At 44.5% G+C, this 19574-nt stretch overlaps 4 non-coding genes across 4 annotated transcripts; 2 read left to right on the top strand and 2 right to left on the bottom strand.

Moving 5' to 3' along the window:
- The first annotated feature begins 3423 nt into the window (after positions 1-3423).
- Positions 3424-3506, top strand: trnal-aag (transfer RNA leucine (anticodon AAG)). Its single transcript has one exon. It is a non-coding gene; the product is annotated as a tRNA-Leu (tRNA).
- A 2916-nt stretch (positions 3507-6422) lies between these two features.
- Positions 6423-6513, bottom strand: trnar-ucu (transfer RNA arginine (anticodon UCU)). The gene is given in 2 exon segments: positions 6423-6458; positions 6477-6513. It is a non-coding gene; the product is annotated as a tRNA-Arg (tRNA).
- Positions 6514-10112: 3599 nt separating this feature from the next.
- Positions 10113-10184, top strand: trnad-guc (transfer RNA aspartic acid (anticodon GUC)). Its single transcript has one exon. It is a non-coding gene; the product is annotated as a tRNA-Asp (tRNA).
- A 2482-nt stretch (positions 10185-12666) lies between these two features.
- trnai-aau (transfer RNA isoleucine (anticodon AAU)) lies at positions 12667-12740 on the bottom strand. The gene has a single exon. It is a non-coding gene; the product is annotated as a tRNA-Ile (tRNA).
- Positions 12741-19574: the final 6834 nt, after the last annotated feature.

The raw sequence follows: 19574 nt of genomic DNA, 5'->3' as shown, positions 1-19574 counted from the left end.
TTTATCACCATTAAATATCCTCACTAAATCAAGACCCTTGCACCTTCTTACAATTCTGGTACAATAAAACAAAACATCACTTGGAGCACAGATGCACGAAGAAATACTGAAAGCATTCTAATGTGCAATCTATATGTTTAATTATTTCTACAGCTCTGCCTTTGTAACCAACACAGGCAAGTACAAAATCAAATCTACTATGTGTCTAAATGGTTATCTCTCCTCACAACTTTAAGATGCAATATAATGCCACCTTTCCCACTTGGCAGAATTCAAATCTCTGTCCGATCCCTACATAATTTAGTAAACTTAAAAACTTAAAGCAATTCACTTTGGCTATATCTATTACATCACATGAGGGTCTCAATTACACAGTTACACCCTCTCTCTCTCTCTCTCTGTACCATACAGAGTCAGCCTGCTTGTCTCTTTTTAACCCTTTACTGATGGGAGCTCACTGGCCTCTAATAAATTTGACCATGTTTGATTCGGGTGCCTCATGTCGTGACAAATCCCTTTCTCTCTCAAACAGTCATATAGTCATGCACAATTCCAAATACATAACCACTATTAGCGTTCTCCCTGCACCTCAGTAAAAGCCCATGTTAGGGTTCCCAGTTCCACTGACATACTTCTCTCTACCTCTTTCTGCTCAGACCAATTGTAGGTCCATCCCATTCATGCTGATCCATCTATATACTTCGTGACCCATCCACAAACTCCAGTGCCTCTAGGGGCACCTCCCTTATTCGACTTTCCTCTGCTCCCTCATCACATAACCTCCCCCGCAGCCCCTAAATTAACATTATCCAGCAACTTGCATGATCAATTCCTTCCTGGGACGCCGGCTGCTTCTGTCTCACATATTTATTAAGAACCTGAGAAACCCAATCCTCAACCGAACCGTACTTTGGCCAGAAGACGGACGGACTCCTGATTGGTTCCTTCACCCAAACAAAACACAATATTTCATCATTGTCGTCTTGTTTTTATCCCTAGTACAAGTACTAGTGCCCAAACCTTCCAACATCCTTCCCAACGGACTTTCTGGAAGGATGTTCCCTGGGGCCCCACCCTTCTTCCAACATCCGTCCCAAAGGACTTTCTGGAGGGATGTTCCCTGGGGCCCCACCCTTTCTCCGCGGATTCCCAGCACCTTTCCCGGGGGACTTTGTCCTACTACCCCCACTTCCCATGGTTTACCTACCACGACCCGGTCGCCAAGGCAATACTTAAAAGTCACTTTTCTTACCTTGGTCCGCAGCGTTGCCCGACCACACGACGGTGCCTATCGTTTCCCACTTACTCGTTCAGAACAACTTTCCTAGGATTCTCAACAGTCAGTGGCAGAGAGGCCCACCGATGAACACCTGGGACCATTCAATTTGGAACAGGACGCGTCTTCCCAGTTGTCACCGGCAACCTCCCTACCAGGGATGTTAGGATCCCGGACGAGCCCCCAATTGTGAGAAACACAGCTCACAGTTAAACAATTTAGTCAAGTCAAGTTCTGAAGGAGCAAGATTTTATTTGTCGTTCTTGCAAGACCGGGTGTCTAGTCAAAATAGGCACACCTTACATAGATTTGCAGCACATTTTGTACTGTTTTTCAAACATTGTGATGGCTTGTATTGTGTTATTCCCCCTTATTTGGCTGTTAACCTTGTTAACTTTAAACACTGTAAATGGCTTGTATTGTGTCATTCCTTCAATTAACACTCTCTCAACTCCCATTTTGCGCTTAATCTCATCACTGCGGTTATCTGTTTCGTGTAACCTAGTTAACTGTCTGTCATGTGCCTCCCCCTTTCTGTATGCTGCTGAACTCGTCCATCACTGCTGATTGTACTGTTAGCTCTTGCAGCCTTAAAAATTACACTACTTCTCACAAGACTGAGAAGGCGGAGCCTTCATAATCAATCTCAACTGAACCGGGAATTGATCCCGCGCTGTTGGCTGAATAAACTGTCCAGCCAATGGAGACAAATGCTCTGGGCTACTCATTAATGAAAACTAAGACCATCACTGTTTCTGTTTGATGGAGTGAGCAGGTGATAGCAGAGGATGGTTTCGATCCATCGACTTCTGCGTTATGGGCCCAGCACGCTTCCACTGCGCCACTCTGCTCCCAAAGTCAACCTCTCCCGGCTTATTACTGCTGCCCGCGAGCCAGGAATCTATTCGCTGTCCCTTTTTGTTGCAAACAAAACCCTGGGAAGCTCACCCTGGCTGGATAATAACACGTAACATCACCCCGAATGTAACAGACAGAGTAAAACTCACAGAAAACCAGTAAAAGACTATTAGGACACATTCACAATGAGAGGCAGAAAGTATTCGAACAAATCAGCAAGATACTGAGATGGAAAAACTGATTGAGTATGAAAAGGGATTTTCTGTTCGACAAAGATAGGCCCTGTTTTGAAATGCATGTTGTGTTGTGTAACTGTGCCCTCTGCTGTGTAACTGTTCTCTCTGTTTGGAACTGTGACTCTCCCGTTGACAGATCTTCACTGTGGTTCTGACAAATTCTTCCCTGTTGTGTAAATGTGTTCCCCGTTTGTAAATGTCATCTGTCTTGAGCAGAAGATTTTTTTTTTGTGTGAAATGTTCTCTGTTGTTCTGTGAAAGTATTTTTCAGTGGAAAAGAATCAATGGAAATTTGAAGGCCGCCATTTCTGAGGCTTGCTTTCAATTCCAGCATTCTTTGGGCCGAATGGCCTCCTCCTCTTTCTGTTTTCTATCCATGTGCCTATGTGTTAAATCAGTGAATTTGAATTTCACCAGCTGCCGTGGTGGGATTTACTCCGTGTTCCCAAAGATTAGCGCGGGCCTCTGGATTACCAGCCCAGTGACATCACCTTTCATCCCTGTAAACAAAAACAGTTCATTCAGCTCAGCATTAAACCTCTTCCTGAGGAGATTAGAATTCCTGTCACAGAATTTCAATTAGCCGATTGATACAAAGCATTTTGTTCTAGTTTGGAATGTTAACAATTTATCCGGATGAAACATACCTTGTGGAATATCTGATCTAAAAACACTAAGACGAGTGAGAATTAAATGAATAAAGTTACAAGGAATGTAATTCTGAAAAAGCTGTTTGGAACTAACGGTGGATATCAGTTAAGAGGCGAGAGCTCAGTTTTCAGGAGATTCCACCAGATTTCAATAGACATTTATAAATTTATAAGGGACCGGACTCGAACCTAATTTGGATGAAGAATATGGAATGGTGCTGGACTATTCACCCCTCAAACCTGTGGAACTCTGAGTCTTACCTTCACCTTGGTCCGTGAACCTCGAAATAAGTGATCAGTTCACCCTCAATCAGTCAATGCGGAGACAGAGTTTGAAATGGGATAACAAGAAAGATGGAACTCTAATCGATTTGTGCAGAGGTTTTACACTTTACTACAGGTAGTCAGGATGGCCGAGCGGTCTAAGGCGTTGCGTTAAGGCCGCAGTCGCCTCTGGAGGCGTGGGTTCAAATCCCACTCCTGACGTTGGTTATATTTTCCTTCGCGCGGCTCCATCCAAACGCAAGAAATCTCTCACCTGGCACAACAAGGGCAGCAGATGCAGAGAAACAACGACCATCTCGAAGTTCCACTCCGAGACACACATCATCCTGACTTGGAAGCATATTCCCGTTCCGATGGTTCACAATCCTGGAAATTCCTCCCGAATGGCAGTGTGTGTGTGCACAGACACCACATGAACTGCACTGGCTCCAGAATGAATTCATGGCCAATTACTCAAAGATAATTAATTTGGAGAATACAGGCTTCCCGGGTCAGTGACACACATTTCCCGGATGAATGAATTATTTAAAAAAATCTCGCGCCACAGAAGGGGCGCGCCTGCCTTCAGAGCAGAAAACTGTGTGTATGAATCACACCCTGAACACAGCTCTTTTTATACCAGATTTGAGTCTGAAAACAGTAAATGGAACCAACTCACGATAAACCTTTCATCGTTTAACGGAAGAGTTTCACTGAGTGATGTGTGTGATTCCCTCTGATGGTTTTGTTCAATATCGGGGGAAAGGGGGATTTGAAACCGGTGCAGTCATAGCCCACTGTCAGATCCAATTATTTTTCTTTCATGAATCTATTCGGGATCCCATAGCATCTGTGGAGAGAGAAACAGTCGTTCCAGTGTAAGGTCTGCATCTGAAATGTGAACTATCTCTATTTTCACAGATCCTTTCCAGTACTGGTCGCAAATCTGTTTTCACAAACACTACCAGATCTGGAACGTATTTCCAGCATTCCGCTGTACCAAAGTTAGCAATGTCAGGCTCTGTGGCTAATTTGGTTAAAGTGCCTGTGTAACGGCAGGCATATCCTTGTTTCCAATCAGTGTGCACGGACACTGTTAGTATCACTTACTTCCACAAATACGCAATATCCGGAACGACTTTCCAGCATTCGACCTGTGTGGTTTAGTTGTTGAAATCGCCTTTTTGGTAAACAGGTGATGTGGGGTTTGAATCTCAGTCCAGCCTGGATTCCTTTCACGTGATCTTTGCAATTGTGCAAGTCACAATGTCCCTTCCTTGCTAGTCAATATTATCTATCCCTTCACAATTGATCATCTACAAAGATGAAACAAAAACACATTTCGAGACTCCCCACGAATATTCCGACTGTTTATTTACACGATCGAGGGATTTTCATCACCTTGCACTGAAGAAAACATTTAATTTGCAATGGCAAATGGAATTTAATGTTGGCAAGTGTGAGGTGGTCCACTTTGGTAGGAAGAATGGTAGGAAGGACTATTACTTACGTGGCGAAAAACTGCAGCAGGCGACGGTGCAGAGGGACCTCGGGGTCCTTGTGCATGAGTCGCAAAAACCCAGCTTGCAGGTGCAGCAGGTGGTCAGGAAGGCAAATGGGATGCTGGCCTTCATAGCGAGGGGGATTGAATATAAAAGTAGGGAGGTCTTGCTGCAGCTGTATAGGGCATTGGTGAGGTTGCAGCTGGAGTACTGTGTACAGTTTTGGGCGCCGCACCTGCGCAAGGATATTTTGGCCCTGGAGGGAGTGCAGAGGAGGTTTACTAGGCTGATACCGGAGTTGAGGGGATTGAGCTATGAGGAGAGGCTGAATAAACTAGGCTTGTACTCGCTAGAGTTTAGAAGAATGAGGGGAGATCTCATTGAGACGTATAAGATGATGAATGGGATGGATAGGATAGAGGTGGAGAGACTCTTCCCGCTCAAAAAAGACAGTAGGACTAGGGGGCACAGCCTCAAGATAAAGGGGAGGCGGTTTAGAACGGAGTTGAGGAGGAACTTCTTCACTCAAAGGGTGGTGAATCTCTGGAATTCTCTGCCTGTTGAAGTGGTGGAGGCTGCCTCGCTAAATATTTTTAAGAAGCGGGTTGATGGGTTCTTGATAAGAGAGGGGATTAATGGTTATGGGGAGAGGGCGGGAAAGTGGAACTGAGCCACAACAGATCAGCCATGATCTTATTGAATGGCGGGGCAGGCTCGAAGGGCTAGATGGCCTACTCCTGCTCCTATTTCTTATTTCTTATGTTCTTATGTTCAAACCCAACGGTGGAAGTTCAACAAACACAGTTTTTTTTTGCCCCCTCAGGGAATTTCTAACACTGTCAAATGACCTTAGAATCATACAATCCGGTCAGTGCTGAAGGAGACCATTCTGCCCATCGAGTCTGTAGCGACTCTCCGACAGAGAATCGCACATAGACCCTATGCCCGCTAATCTACCTGTACAAACACTTTTGGGACCGAGGGGCAATCGAGCATGGCCAATCCGCCCAAATTGCTCATCTTTGTGGGAGGAAACCGGAACACCTGTTTTCCTGGGATAACTTGCCTGGGTGAATGCAACCTGAACAGCGCTACAAACATTTCCCACCATCCAGGAGAAAGCATCCCACTTCATTCTCTTCTCATGCATAAAAGTTCACTCTCTCCACTACAGAAACCCAATGGCAGCAGTGTGCACCATCTACAAGATGCACTGCAGCAACTCAGCAAGACTCCTTTTCCAGCACCTTCCAAACCCACGGCCACTACAGCCTAGAAGGACAAGCGCAGCAGATACATCAGGATAACACCACCGCGCTGCAGGGCACTGATATTTATTGACTGATTTTTAGTTATTTATAAGTTGTTGTTGTTGCGTATGAGCTTTTAATCTTCTTTATCTTCCAAAAGAAGCAGAAGAATTATTGAAAAATATGTTCCTACTTCCAACGCAATCAGCGAACGCAACATCAAACGTTAAGAAAGCCACTGGCGTTTGTGTTTTCTTCTGTGGTTTCCCTGAGAACCGAGTAAACAAACACAGCGTGGAAAGATGGCAGAGCAGGAAATATCTGTGTCAAAGCTGAATCGCGTCAATGAAGCAGCAAACCGTTTGCTACTAATCTAATCCAAAACACAACTCTGATGGGATTTGAACCCACAACCTTTGAATAGCTAACCTATCAGTAATTAGAAGTCCAACGCGCTATCCATTGCGCCACAGAGTCACATGTCCAATGCACCCTTTACAGGGTCTTATATGGATTCTTGACAATGTAACAGCTGCTGGTAAGTTCAACAATCTTGTATTTGAAACGTCTGGAACTTCACTGATTGCAAACCATGTTGAACATCTTATGCCTTTTAACACAGCGTTGGAATTGCAGACCTTTATGTCCTTTTTTATAGGGGATCTGTCCAGAATGATCCTCCCTCTCTTTCCTCCTCATTCTCTTGCACATCTTGGAGTCTAATCTGGCAGGCTTCATAGTCGGGAGACACATTCTACTCCCTCTGTCACAGGGCGGGTCAGTTGCAGTAAAACCCCTGAACAGAACACAACACAAAGCTGGAAGCTGGAAATCTGAAACAAAAACAGGAAATGCTCAGCAGGAGAGGCAACACTTTGATGAATGGAGATTTGTGTAAAACCAGCTCCTGAAGCACAGCACAGCTGCAAAGTTTAAAGTTTCCTTTAAATTTAAATTTAAGTTAAATATTAAAAACTAAAATTAAAAAAAAAAATTAAAATTAAAATAAAATTAAATAGGGATTGGAATGCCCTGCCTGCTGCAGTTGTAAATGCGCCTAGTTTGGGGGCGTTTAAGAGATCCGTAGATAGGTTTATGGGTGGAAAGGGATTGGTTTAGGTTAGAGGGTCATTGCTTTTTAATTGGTCGGCTGTTCTGCGCTGTAATGTTCTATGTTCTGTGTCCTATATATCCACAATGGATGCTCCATTCTATGATTTTGAACAATTCAAATTGAGAATGTGCATTGTTATTCTAGTCGCCACAGCCTGAAAACCACTTCAGGCATTGATGTCACCCTTGGATTTTAAATTTGTAAATCCATTCTCTATCTTTTTGAAGAGAATATTGAAACATTATCCATCACCCGCTCAGTTCTTTTTGAACGATAAGGAGAATTGAGGATATATTTGGATAACTTTCTTTGACGAAATTTGTACAGAAGCATAAAAGCGAGAATCACACACAGCGCTTCACTAAACTCACCCGCTAAACATTGAAAGGTGACAGTTATTAATCAAGGGATGGAAATCCATTTATTCGTTTATTCTTTGTGGAGAATAGGAAAGTTGGAACAGTATGCAATCTGGACAATATAACTGAGCAGAGTGAAACACAATGGGGACTGGGTAAGATGAGCCGACCATGAGCAGTGAACAAAGTGGAGGTGCAATGTTGTCAGACGGAGCAGGGAGTCGTTGCAGAGTGAAGGTACATCGGAACGTGGGAGTGTTAAATGTTTAATGCTCACTGTACAAGTAGGCGGTGAAATACAGACCTAAGGCTGGATATTCAATGTGTTCTGAGATGGGTGAATAGACTGTGGCATCTTGGCATGGTAAAGGTGCAATAGGGACGAGGAACGCTAAAGGTATACACTTTAATTTATATCACCTCTCCTAGAGCTTCGGACCGAAATATAACACTTCACACTTGCTTACATTAATTAAATTGCATCTTTCGCATGTCTGCCCATTCCACCAGCCGGTCTGTATCTTCTTGAAGATGTTCAATATCCTTCTCACTAAAGTTTCTCACTATTTTCAAGTTTTGTACTGCTGGTAAATTTTGAGATTGAAACCTGTACACCCAGGTATCGATCAGTAATATACGTGGAGAAAAGCACGTTTCTCTCTATATGCCATCCCTAATCAGAAATAGGTCAATTTTTGTGTAATATATGCTTTAATATGTTTGTACCAATAATTAAACTATTGCATAGTGAAATTCTGACTATTCTAAACAACAATGATTCAACATGCCACTTGGTTCAAAAGGAAATACATACCGGTACTAACACCCTTACTTAAAAAGCATAGCCTTGCTGATTTACCTGTATTTATATGATGAATAAACTCAGCACAACATGGGCAGGCGGGTCGAATGGAGTACTTCTGCTCTTATTCCCTATCTTCGTGTGTCTGTATCCTGGTTGTTAATTTCCCCTCAACTGGATTGCTGAAACACACGGTTCACTGCGAATACCAGAATAAAACTAAAATATGAGAGAAAAATCAAACTGTGGGATTCTCAGCTCTGTCAGACTGTCTGGTCTTCAGACAAGATGACAACTGACGGCATTCAGCCAGTTTCCTGAATCCACAGCATGCGGTTATTTATCCGGTGTATCCGATCCCAGAGACCCACAACAAGGTCAAATGACCTTAAATCGAGTGATTTTTTTTCTCGTGTTCTGCAGTAATATATTCTCTACAATGACTTCTCGGGAACACGAAACTGCTCCTGATTTCACTCATTCTCAGAATCTACTCTGGAGAAAAATGAGAGCAAACCCCGGGCTCGTCCGGGATTTGAACCCGGGACCTCTCGCATCTTCATGTCGTGACCCTAAGCGAGAAACATACCCCTAGACCAACGAGCCAACTGCCAAACGCTGCGCGATGGAAGCATCTTTTCAATGTCTCCTTTAGCTTTTTAACCATCTTTTCGGAACAACATTGTAAAATTAGGAATGTTCCCGAACAATGTTCCATTTCACTGTCTGTTCTGGTGAAGATCAGAAGCAGTGATATCAGTTTTCACCACTCGCCAAGTCGACCTGTGGTTGTAACTCGCCAGTCGCGCCGGTAATCTCATTCTGACAGCCGGATTTGATTGGATTTGATTTATTTTTGTCACATGAAATAGTACACAGTGAAAGGTATGGTTTCTTGCAGACAAAGCATACCGCACATAGAGAAGGAAAGGAAAAAGTGCTGGATGTAATACCACCTCATCTTTCCTCAAATAAGGGGACCAAAACTGGACACAATATTCCAGTTGTGACTTCATCAACACAATTGAAACAATATTTCTCTACTTTCTTACTCCAGTTTTTTTGCAATATATGCTTACATTCAAATTGCCATTTTAAAATTATACGTTTTACCCGCATAGTGACTTTCTATGATTCTGGACAGAGACAGCCAGATCCCTCTGCCCAGACAGATTTTGAAACTGCTTTCCAAAAGGATAATAATTTGCCTTTCGCATTTATCCACATTGAACTCCATCTGCCAAAAGTTATCCAATTTTCCGAGTACATCGAGATCCATCTGTAATATTTTTACATCTTTTTCCCCGCCTGCTTTCCCACAAATTGTGCATTATTCGCAAATTTTGTCCTGTTACACTCGACAAAAGAAAAACAACGTATTTCTTGACAAGATAAAAGTAAAATCCTGCCGATGCTGGAATCTGAAACAACAAATGAAAATGCTGGAAAAAATCAACAGGTCTGACCTCATCTGTGGAGAGAGACCAGCTGAGATTGTCCAGCATGTTCAGACTTCAACACACCCCGTCTTTCCTCCAAAATTAAAAAAAGAACATGCGGTTTGATATGAACGGCAAACGCATCTTTCTGTCTCCACCTGATTTGTGTTTTTTCTTCATGCATCCATCTCATTCTCTTTCCTGCTAATCCAAAAGTCTTAATTAGTTAGTTAAAGCCGCTGTTTGCTGCATTGAATGGTTCTCCGTATTGGGGAAAATAACTGATCTCGTCAGAACTGAGTTGTCGCTCCGGAAGTGTAAGTGACAAGTGTACAATGCATATGGTCACATCATCCGTCAGCTCCTCGTTAGTATAGTGGTTAGTATCCCCGCCTGTCACGCGGGAGACCGGGGTTCAATTCCCCGACGGGGAGTTCATCGCAATTTTACTACTTCAAATTGTACTTGTGTTGTTCTCAAACTTTCAAAATAGAAACGAAAAAGACTGTCATGAAATGAAACTTTCAAAAATGCAAATCTTTACATTTGTACCCACACTTTTCGTGACCTGAGATCAACGTTCGTTTAATTCATCAGCATTTTGGCTCACCTTTGATTTGGCGATGTCACGTAGTCAACACGTGGAATATTTCCCTGATATTAGCACAATGTCAATAAATGCTGTGATTTCATATTTTTCAGTTCTATTTTTGGGTGATCCACTGATTCCCAAATCACTGAAAATAGAAAGGAATCCTCTAATGTTTTTCAAAATTGGAAATCCCTTTGAGTCTGTGAGTTGTGAAGATTCATGCAGCGTGAGGAATGGAATATTAATGCATGATTGTCAGAGCAGGAAGGTTCAGTTCGAGCTGGACAAAATTTTGCTGAGGCCACCGCTGGAGGACAGTGTGCAGTTCCGGTCAAATCACTACAGTAAGGATTTCATTCCGTTGGAGAGTGTGCAGTTTCCATTTACCAGGGACCAGATCGTTGCCTGGGATGGAGAATTTGAGCAATGAAGAGAGTCCATGTAGACAACATTCACTGTCCGATTCTCATCAACCACATTTGTCTCTTCCTTGAAACACTCCGTGATGTTCGTGAGACACGGCCTCCCCTTTACAAAACCATATTGTTTCTCACTAATATGTCCACTCATTTCCAAGTGGGAAAAGATCTTATCTCGAAGAATCCTCTCCAATAATTCCCCGGCCATTGATGTAAGGCTCACCGGCCTGTAATTACCTGGATTGTTGCTGTTATCCTTCTTCAACAAAGGAACAACATAGGCGATTCATCAATCATCTGGGACCTCCTCTGTCGCCAGTCAGAATACAAAGATTCCTCTCAAGGCTCCAACAATTTCCTCCCTTGTCTCTCTCAGTATTTGGGGTATATCCCATCAGACCTACCTTGTCGACCTTAATATTTCTCAAAGGCACCAATACCTTCTCCGTTTTGACCTCAACATGACTCAAACCACCTGCACATCCTTCCCCAGACTCACCATCATACGTGTCGTTTTCGGTCAACACTGACGCAAAGTACTCATTTAATACTTCACCCATTTACTCTAGCTCCACGCATAGACTCTCTCGCTTGCCCTTGAGTGGGCCGACCCTCTCCCTGGCTACCCTCTTGCTCGTTATGTATGTACAATCAGCCCTGGGATTTTCCTTAATCCTGCTGGCCAGTGTATTTTTCGAGGCCACTTTTAGCCTATTGTTTCATTATGTTTTCATCTTCCTCATCAGGTTAAGGAGCGACACTCCAAAAGCTCGTGTTACCAAATAAATCTGTTGGACTTTAACCTGGTGTCCTGCTGCTACTTAATGTGCCCACCCCAGTCCAACGTCAGCAACTCCGCGTCTGTCTGTGAGAGAATGGAATTAATACTGTATCTGTCATCCATGATCTGCATACAGATTTGCTCCTCTGTCTCTTTCTCACCACACTTCCCTTTTTCCTTCTCTATCACTTCTGATCACATTGTATTGAATAGTAATTGCCTGGTGTTCTATGTGACTGATGGAGTCACTCTGTCCGTGGTACTGTTGGGGACTCAATGTGTATTTGCCAGTTAGTGGGAGCTGAGAGTGACTGCGGGGTTCATTCCCTCCCTGCGATGCTCTGCCATTTTGGGATTAATGTTGTAACTGTCCTTCTCGGTCACTATATGAGGGGACTGGGTTTACTTTTACCTATCAGTCTCTGCAACTGCCTGTGGGGTTCATCCTCTAATTGTCAGTCTCTGGCTGTGTAAATCAATGTGTATTCTTTAAATATCAGAGAAGAGAGAAAATTACAGCATAGGGAGCTGCCCTTCAGCTCTCTGAGCCTCCGCCGACCATGCTGCCCATGTGAACTAAAACCTCCTTTCAGTTTGTGGCACTGAGCCTGCTTTCTGCTCAATGGGCCGAGTGTTGGCGAGTGGGATTAGTTGGGCAGGCCAGGGCATTTCATGCATCACTGTAGATTCGATGGGCCAAAGGGCCTCTTCTACACTATCCTATTCTCTGATACAGGGCCTTACAACCCAAGCTTGGAAAATGATGTATTCATAGATAATGTATTTTGGGTGGATGTCAGTATAAACTGCAGAAATTTGGGTCATGTCTTAAAACTCACAGTTTGTTTTCCCCGCATAGAATTGTTGATATTTCAAACGCTTTGTCTGAATTTGTTCTGAATGCTGAAAATGTAGTGACTTTTGGAACACTTCATAGAATCAGAGAAACCCGACAGTGAATAAAGAGACCATTTGGCCCATCGAGTCCGCGCTGACCACAATTCCACCCAAGCCCTACCCCTACATCCCTACGTATTTACCCCTCATCCCACGACATTCAGAGGCAATTTCAGCATGGACTACCGTGCCGCCCAATATCGTTCAGTTTGAGGGAAAAGGTAAACTGGCCCGTACGGGGATCGAACCCGCGACCTTGGTGTTATTAGCACCACGCTCTAACCAACTGAGCTAACCGGCTACATGCGAATCGGCGGCCACGGACGGTTATCGGGGCAGCACGGTAGCATAATGGTCAGCACTGCTGCTGCACAGCTTCAGGGACCTGGGTTCCATTAGAGGAGTTTGCACATTCTCCACGTGTCTGCGTGGGTTTCGTCCGGATTCTCCGGTTTCCTCCAACAATCCAAAGATGTGTGGGTTAGGTTGATTGGCTGTGCTAAAATTTCCCCTTAGTGTCCTGAGATGCGAAGGCTCGAGGGATTAGCGGGTAAAAAAATGTAGGGGTATGGGGGTAGGACCTGGGTAGGATTGTGGTCGGTGCAGACTGGATGGGCTGAAGGGCCTCTTTCTGCACTGTAGGGTTAAAGAAAAACACTTATCAGAAACATAGTGTGATTTCTGTATGTGTGTTGCCTGATGTTGTTGTTGCTGTTCTTGTTTTTTTCTCATATTGTGACTGTGTTTTCACTGACTGGCAATGAAGATAAATAAATAAATGTCTTATGATCGAATTGAATGGTAGAACAGAGTCAACGTGCCATGCGCAATGTCTGTTCTTAATTGCTGTGTTCTGGTGACTGGAAGAGACGGATCGATGGATACTGAGGGAAATAAGGGTGGAAATTGCAGTGGCAATGGAAGCAATTTCTAACCCAGCTCGTTAATGGGTGGTGCCAAATGAGTGGAGAATTGCAAAGGGTAAAGACACCTCTTCAGAAATGGCTGTAAGAATCAGTCCAATGAGTTTAATATCAGTTCAATTGTTGGGCCGAAGGGCCTGTTTCCTGTGCTGTGTTCTTCTTTGTTGTTCAATGTGTAATATTCTCCAAATAATAACCGGAGGGGAAAAAAATAACACCCACCTGTGCGAATGCACAATAATTAAGGAAAGCCCCGCAATAATCCCATAGTTAATGAACTTGATCGAGATATTCATGAGGGTAATGGAAAAGGCGAGGATTCAAATCCCATTCCTGGCAGTGTTTGTGGGAGGCAGTGGCAGTGGACAAGTAATCCAGAGATCCTGGGTAATACTCTGGTGAAGCTGGGTTCAAAACCCAAAAGGGCAGATGGTGAAATTTTAATTCAAGACAAACCCTGAATGAATTGTCCATTTTTATAAAACCTCATGCCGTTTACTAATGTTTACTTTGTTCCTGAGCAGCAGTATCGAGAGGCAGCGATTTTTGGGCGTGAGAGGAGGCAGCAAACAGGTACATTTTTCTGTTTTTATTGTTTAACGTTTTATTTATAGTTTTAAAGTCGCGAGTTTCGGCGGTTTTTTTTTAATTAGTTAGAAACCGGAAGTCGTCACTAGGACGCTTGCTGGTATTTGTAGTTTTTTTTTCTTGGGCCTCTAACCCTATAAATTAGTGTAGAGAGGATACCCGATCCTCTACACTGGTAGAGAATCCCACCCTCCCACCTCCTCTAACCTAATTATAAGAGTGGGGGAAGTTTGTTGTTGTTTTTTTTTAATTTATTTTTTTGCTGGTAATTGCCTCAGGGATGGCAGTTCAGGCTGTGTGCTGCATCTCCTGTGGGATGTATGTGGTGAGGGAATCTAGTAGTGTTTCAGGGGAGTTTACTTGTAGGAAGTGTGTTAGATTGCAGCTTCTGGAGGAGCGTGTAAAGGAGTTGGAGGTGGAGTTAGAGGAACTCCGCATAATTCGGGAGGCAGAGGTGGAAATCGATAGGAGTTATAAGGAAATAGTCACTCCTAAAAATCAGTCTTGGGTCACTGCCAGGAAGAGGGGAAAGAAGCAATCGGGGGGACAATCCCCTGGGGCGGTTCCCCTCCAAAATAGGTTTTCGGTCCTGGAGACTACAGTTGAGGAGGAAACAACTGGGGATAGTCAAAGGCACCAGGTCACTGGGGGTGAGCCTAGTGTGAAAGCTCAGGTGGTTAGGGGCTGTAAACGATTGGGCCTCGTGATTGGGGACTCCACGGTTAAGGGGACAGATAGGAGGGTCGGAAGTAAAGGTAGGGACTCAGGGCTGGTGTGTTGCCTACCAGGGGCTGGGGTCCGGGATGTATCTGAAAAGGTATTCAGGACTCTTAGAGGAGAGGGAGATCAACCCCAAGTTATTGTTCATGTGGGGACACATGACATAGGGAGGTTAAGGGAAGGGGATATTAAGCAGAGATTTATGGAGTTGGGGTGGAAACTAAAGGCCAAGACTGATAGAGTGGTTATCTCCGGACTCTTGCCTGTGCCACGAGATAGTTTAGAGAGGAATAGAGAAAGGGAAAGTTTGAACTTGTGGCTGAGAGGATGGTGCAGGAGGGAGGGGTTCAGGTACTTAAGCAATTGGGGCTCGTTCTGGGGAAGGTGGGACCTCTATAACAGGGATGGTCTACACCTGAATCAGAAGGGGACCAATATCCTGGGGGGTAAGTTTGCTAGGGCTATGCAGGGAAGTTTAAACTGATTCGGAGGGGGGGAGGGATCCTGAGTAGAGGGGTTGAAAGTGAGGGGTGCATGGATGAGGACTGCAATGCATGGCATCGCAGGGGTGGGGTGGAGCAGGGTTTGAAATGTGTATACTTCAATGCGAGGAGTATTCGCAATAAAGTGGGTGAACTTGCAGCGTGGATCAGTACCTGGGACTTCGATGTTGTGGCCATTTCAGAGACATGGATAGAGCAGGGGCAGGAATGGATGCTGCAGGTCCCGGGGTTTAAATGTTTTAGTCGAAGTAGAGTAGGAGGTAGAAGGGGGGGAGGGGTAGCATTATTGGTCAGGGATTGTATTACAGTGTCAGAGAGGAGGTTTGATGAGGACTTGTCTGTTGAGGTAGTATGGGCGGAGATTAGAAATAGGAGAGGAGAGGTCACCCTGTTGGGAGTCTTTTATAGACCTCCTAAAAGTTCTAGAGAGGTTGAGGAAAGGATTGCGGAGACGATCCTGGTTAGGAGTGAAAGTAATAGGGTAATTGTTATGGGGGATTTTAACTTTACTAATATTGATTGGAATTGTTATAGCTCTAGCTCGTTAGAGGGGTCAGTTTTTGTGCAAAGTGTGCAGCAAGGTTTTTTGACTCAGTATGTAGATAGGCCAACTAGAGGTGAGGCTATGTTGGATTTGGTGCTGGGAAATGAGCCAGATCAGGTGTTGGATTTGGAAGTTGGTGTGCATTTTGGTGATAGTGACCACAATTCGGTTACGTTCACCTTAGTGATGGAAAGGGATAGGCATGAACCTCGGGCCAGTGGTTTTAGCTGGGGGGAGGGTAATTATGAGGCTATTAGGAGAGAATTAGGAAACATAGGTTGGACTAGGAGATTACAGGGATTGGGAACGTCCGAAATGTGGAGTTTTTTCAAGGAGCAGCTACTGCGAGTCTGTGATAGGTATGTCCCTGTCAGGCAAGGTGGAATTGGTAAGGCTAGGGAACCGTGGTGCACCAAAAAAGTTGATTCGCTGGTTAAAAAGAAAAAGGAGGCTTATGTTCGGATGAGACGTGAGCACTCGGATAGTGCACTAGAGAGCTTTAGATTGGCTAGGAGGGAGTTGAAGAGCGAGCTAAGAAGGGCTAAAAGAGGACATGAGAAGACTTTGGCTGATAGGGTTAAGGAGAATCCTAAGGCGTTCTATAGGTATGTCAAGAACAGAAGGTTGGTTAGGGCAAGGTTAGGGCCAGTTATAGACGGCAGAGGGAAGTTATGTGTGGAACCGGAGGCGATTGGTGAAGCATTGAACCAATATTTCTCTTCGGTGTTCACGCAGGGGGACATGGATATAGCTGAGGAGGACACTGGGTTGCAGGGGAGTAGAATTGACAGTGTTACAGTTGATAAGGAGGATGTGCTGGATATTCTGGAGGGTCTGAAAATAGATAAGTCCCCTGGTCCGGATGGGATTTACCCCAGGATTCTCTGGGAGGCAAGAGAAGTGATTGCAGAGCCTCTGGCCCTGATCTTCAGGTCGTCGTTGGCCTCTGGTATAGTACCAGATGATTGGAGATTAGCGAATGTTGTCCCATTGTTTAAGAAGGGGAACAGAGACTTCCCCGGGAATTATAGACCGGTGAGTCTCACTTCTGTTGTGGGCAAGGTTTTGGAAAAAATTATTAGGGATAGGATTTATAGTTATTTGGAGAGTAATGAGTTGATTGGAGATAGTCAGCATGGTTTTGTGGCGGGTAGGTCGTGCCTTACTAACCTTATCGAGTTTTTTGAGAAAGTGACCAAAGAGGTGGATGGGGGTAAGGCAGTGGACGTGGTGTATATGGATTTTAGTAAGGCGTTTGATAAGGTTCACCATGGTAGGCTTCTGCACAAAATGCAGATGTATGGGATTGGGGGTGATCTAGGGAATTGGATTAGGAATTGGCTAGCGGATAGGAGACAGAGGGTAGTGGTTGACGGTAAATATTCATCATGGAGTTCGGTCACAAGTGGTGTGCCTCAGGGATCTGTGTTGGGGCCACTGCTGTTTGTGATTTTTATTAATGATCTGGATGAGGGTATAGTTGGGTGGATCAGTAAATTTGCTGATGACACCAAAGTCGGAGGTGTGGTAGATAGTGAGGAAGGGTGTCATAGTTTGCAGGAAGACTTGGACAGGTTGCAGAGCTGGGCCAAGAGGTGGCGGATGGAGTTTAATGCAGAGAAATGTGAGGTAATTCACTTTGGTAGGAATAACAGATGTGTTGAGTATAGGGCTGACGGGAAGACTTTGAATAGTGTGGAGGAGCAGAGGGATCTAGGTGTATGTGTACATAGATCCCTGAAAGTTGGGAATCAAGTAGATAGGGTTGTTAAGAAGGCATACAGTGTCTTGGCGTTTATTGGTAGGGGGATTGAATTTAAGAGTCGTAGCGTTATGTTGCAACTGTACACAACTCTGGTGTGGCCGCACTTGGAGTATTGTGTGCAGTTCTGGTCCCCACATTACAGGAAGGATGTGGAGGCTTTGGAGAGGGTGCAGAGGAGGTTTACCAGGATGTTGCCTGGTATGGAGGGGAGATCCTATGAGGAGAGGCTGAGGGATTTGGGGTTGTTTTCGCTGGAAAGAAGGCGGCTAAGAGGGGATCTTATTGAAACATATAAGATGATTAGAGGTTTAGATAGGGTGGATAGTGATAGCCTTTTTCCTCTGATGGAAAAATCTAGCACGAGGGGGCATGGCTTTAAACTAAGGGGGGGTAGTTATAGGACAGATGTCAGGGGTAGGTTCTTTACCCAGAGGGTGGTGAGGGAATGGAATGCCCTGCCTGCTGCAGTTGTAAATGCGCCTAGTTTGGGGGCGTTTAAGAGGTCTGTGGACAGGTTTATGGACGAAAAGGGATTGGTTTAGGTTAGTGGGTCATTGTTGTTGTTGTTTTTTTTTTAACTGGTCGGCGCAACATCGTGGGCCGATGGGCCTGTTCTGCGCTGTAATGTTCTATGTTCTATGTCCTATTTTCAGGGAACAAAATCTGCAGTGGAGTGTATTTGAATCAGCAAGTCGAGAGGTAACAACAACATGGATGAGGGTTTCAGGTGCAGTTGAGATCAGGTATTATCAACAATGTGTGAAGTTACACAGCTGGAAACAGGTGGCCTTGGTGCAGGAACAGATGTGTGGTCAGAATCTCATTTCCAGGTGTAATGATGTGCCAAGGTTATATGAGTTTGTTTCGGCCTCGACAGTGACCAGGGAGAGTGATGGAGTCATTGACTGGGAATGGAATTTGTGGTGGGACCTTTGGCCTTCCAGATGTTTAATGGGGAATTATCTGCTTATCGAGTACAAGCTGCTGGATAAGCAATCTAATAATTTAATAAGAGAGATTGGTTCTGAGAGCTGATGGTGAGCTGGAACTGGGTATTATCAGCTTACGTGTGAAAACTAACACTGATCTTCAGATTATGACACCGAGAGGTGAGGTCTAGAAATAGAAGGGAGCCAAGGATAAATCCTTCAAAGATTCGGGAAGTGACAACACAGGAGGGAGAAGAGTGACCATTGCGGGTGATATTGTGCCACTGACCAGAAAGGAAAGAATGGAACGAGGCGAGTGCAGTCTTCCCCAGCTGGACAACCATAGAAATAGAACATTACAGCGCAGTACAGGCCCTTCGGCCCTCGATGTTGTGCCGACCGGTGGAACGAATAAATGACCCTCCAACCTAAACTATTCCAATATTATTCATATGCCTATCCAACTGATCATTTGAACGCCCTTAAAGTTGAAGAGTCCACAACTGCTGCAGGCAGGGCATTCCACACCCTTACTACCCTCTGAGCAAAGAACCTACCTCTGACATCCGTCCTATAATTACCACCCCTTAATTTAAAGCTATGTCCCCTTGTGTTAGCCATCACCATCCGAGGAAAAAGGCTCTCACTGTCCACCCTATCCAATCCTTTGATCATCTTCTATGCCTCAATCAGGTCACCTCTTAACCTTCTTCTCTCTAACGAAAACAACCTCAAGTCCCTCAGCCTTTCCACATAAGACCTTCCCACCATACCAGGCAACATCCTTGTAAACTTCCTCTGCACCTTTTCCAACGCTTCCACATCTTTCTTATAATGCGGCGACCAGAACTGTACGCAATACTCCTCGTGCGGCCGCGCCAGAGTTTTGTACAGTTGCAACATGACCTCACGGCTCCGAAATTCAATCCCTCTACCAATAAAAGCTAACACACCGTACGCCTTCTTAACAATCATGTCAACCTGGGTGCCAACTTTCAGTGATCTATGCACATGTACACCGAGATCTCTCTGCTTGTCGACACTTCCATTAGCCCTATATTCTGTACTCCTGTTACTCTGACCAAAGTAAATCACCTCACACTTTTCCACATTGGTCTTCTACAGTTTGCTCAATCTGTTCTTCACAACAATCCTTGAACTGA

Source organism: Carcharhinus amblyrhynchos, unplaced genomic scaffold, assembly GCF_965287045.1.
Source record: "Carcharhinus amblyrhynchos unplaced genomic scaffold, sCarAmb.v2.hapA scaffold_42, whole genome shotgun sequence".
Taxonomy (NCBI): domain Eukaryota; kingdom Metazoa; phylum Chordata; class Chondrichthyes; order Carcharhiniformes; family Carcharhinidae; genus Carcharhinus; species Carcharhinus amblyrhynchos.
The sequence above is the reverse complement of the archived record's forward strand: the minus strand, read 5'-3'. Positions and strand labels throughout refer to the sequence as shown.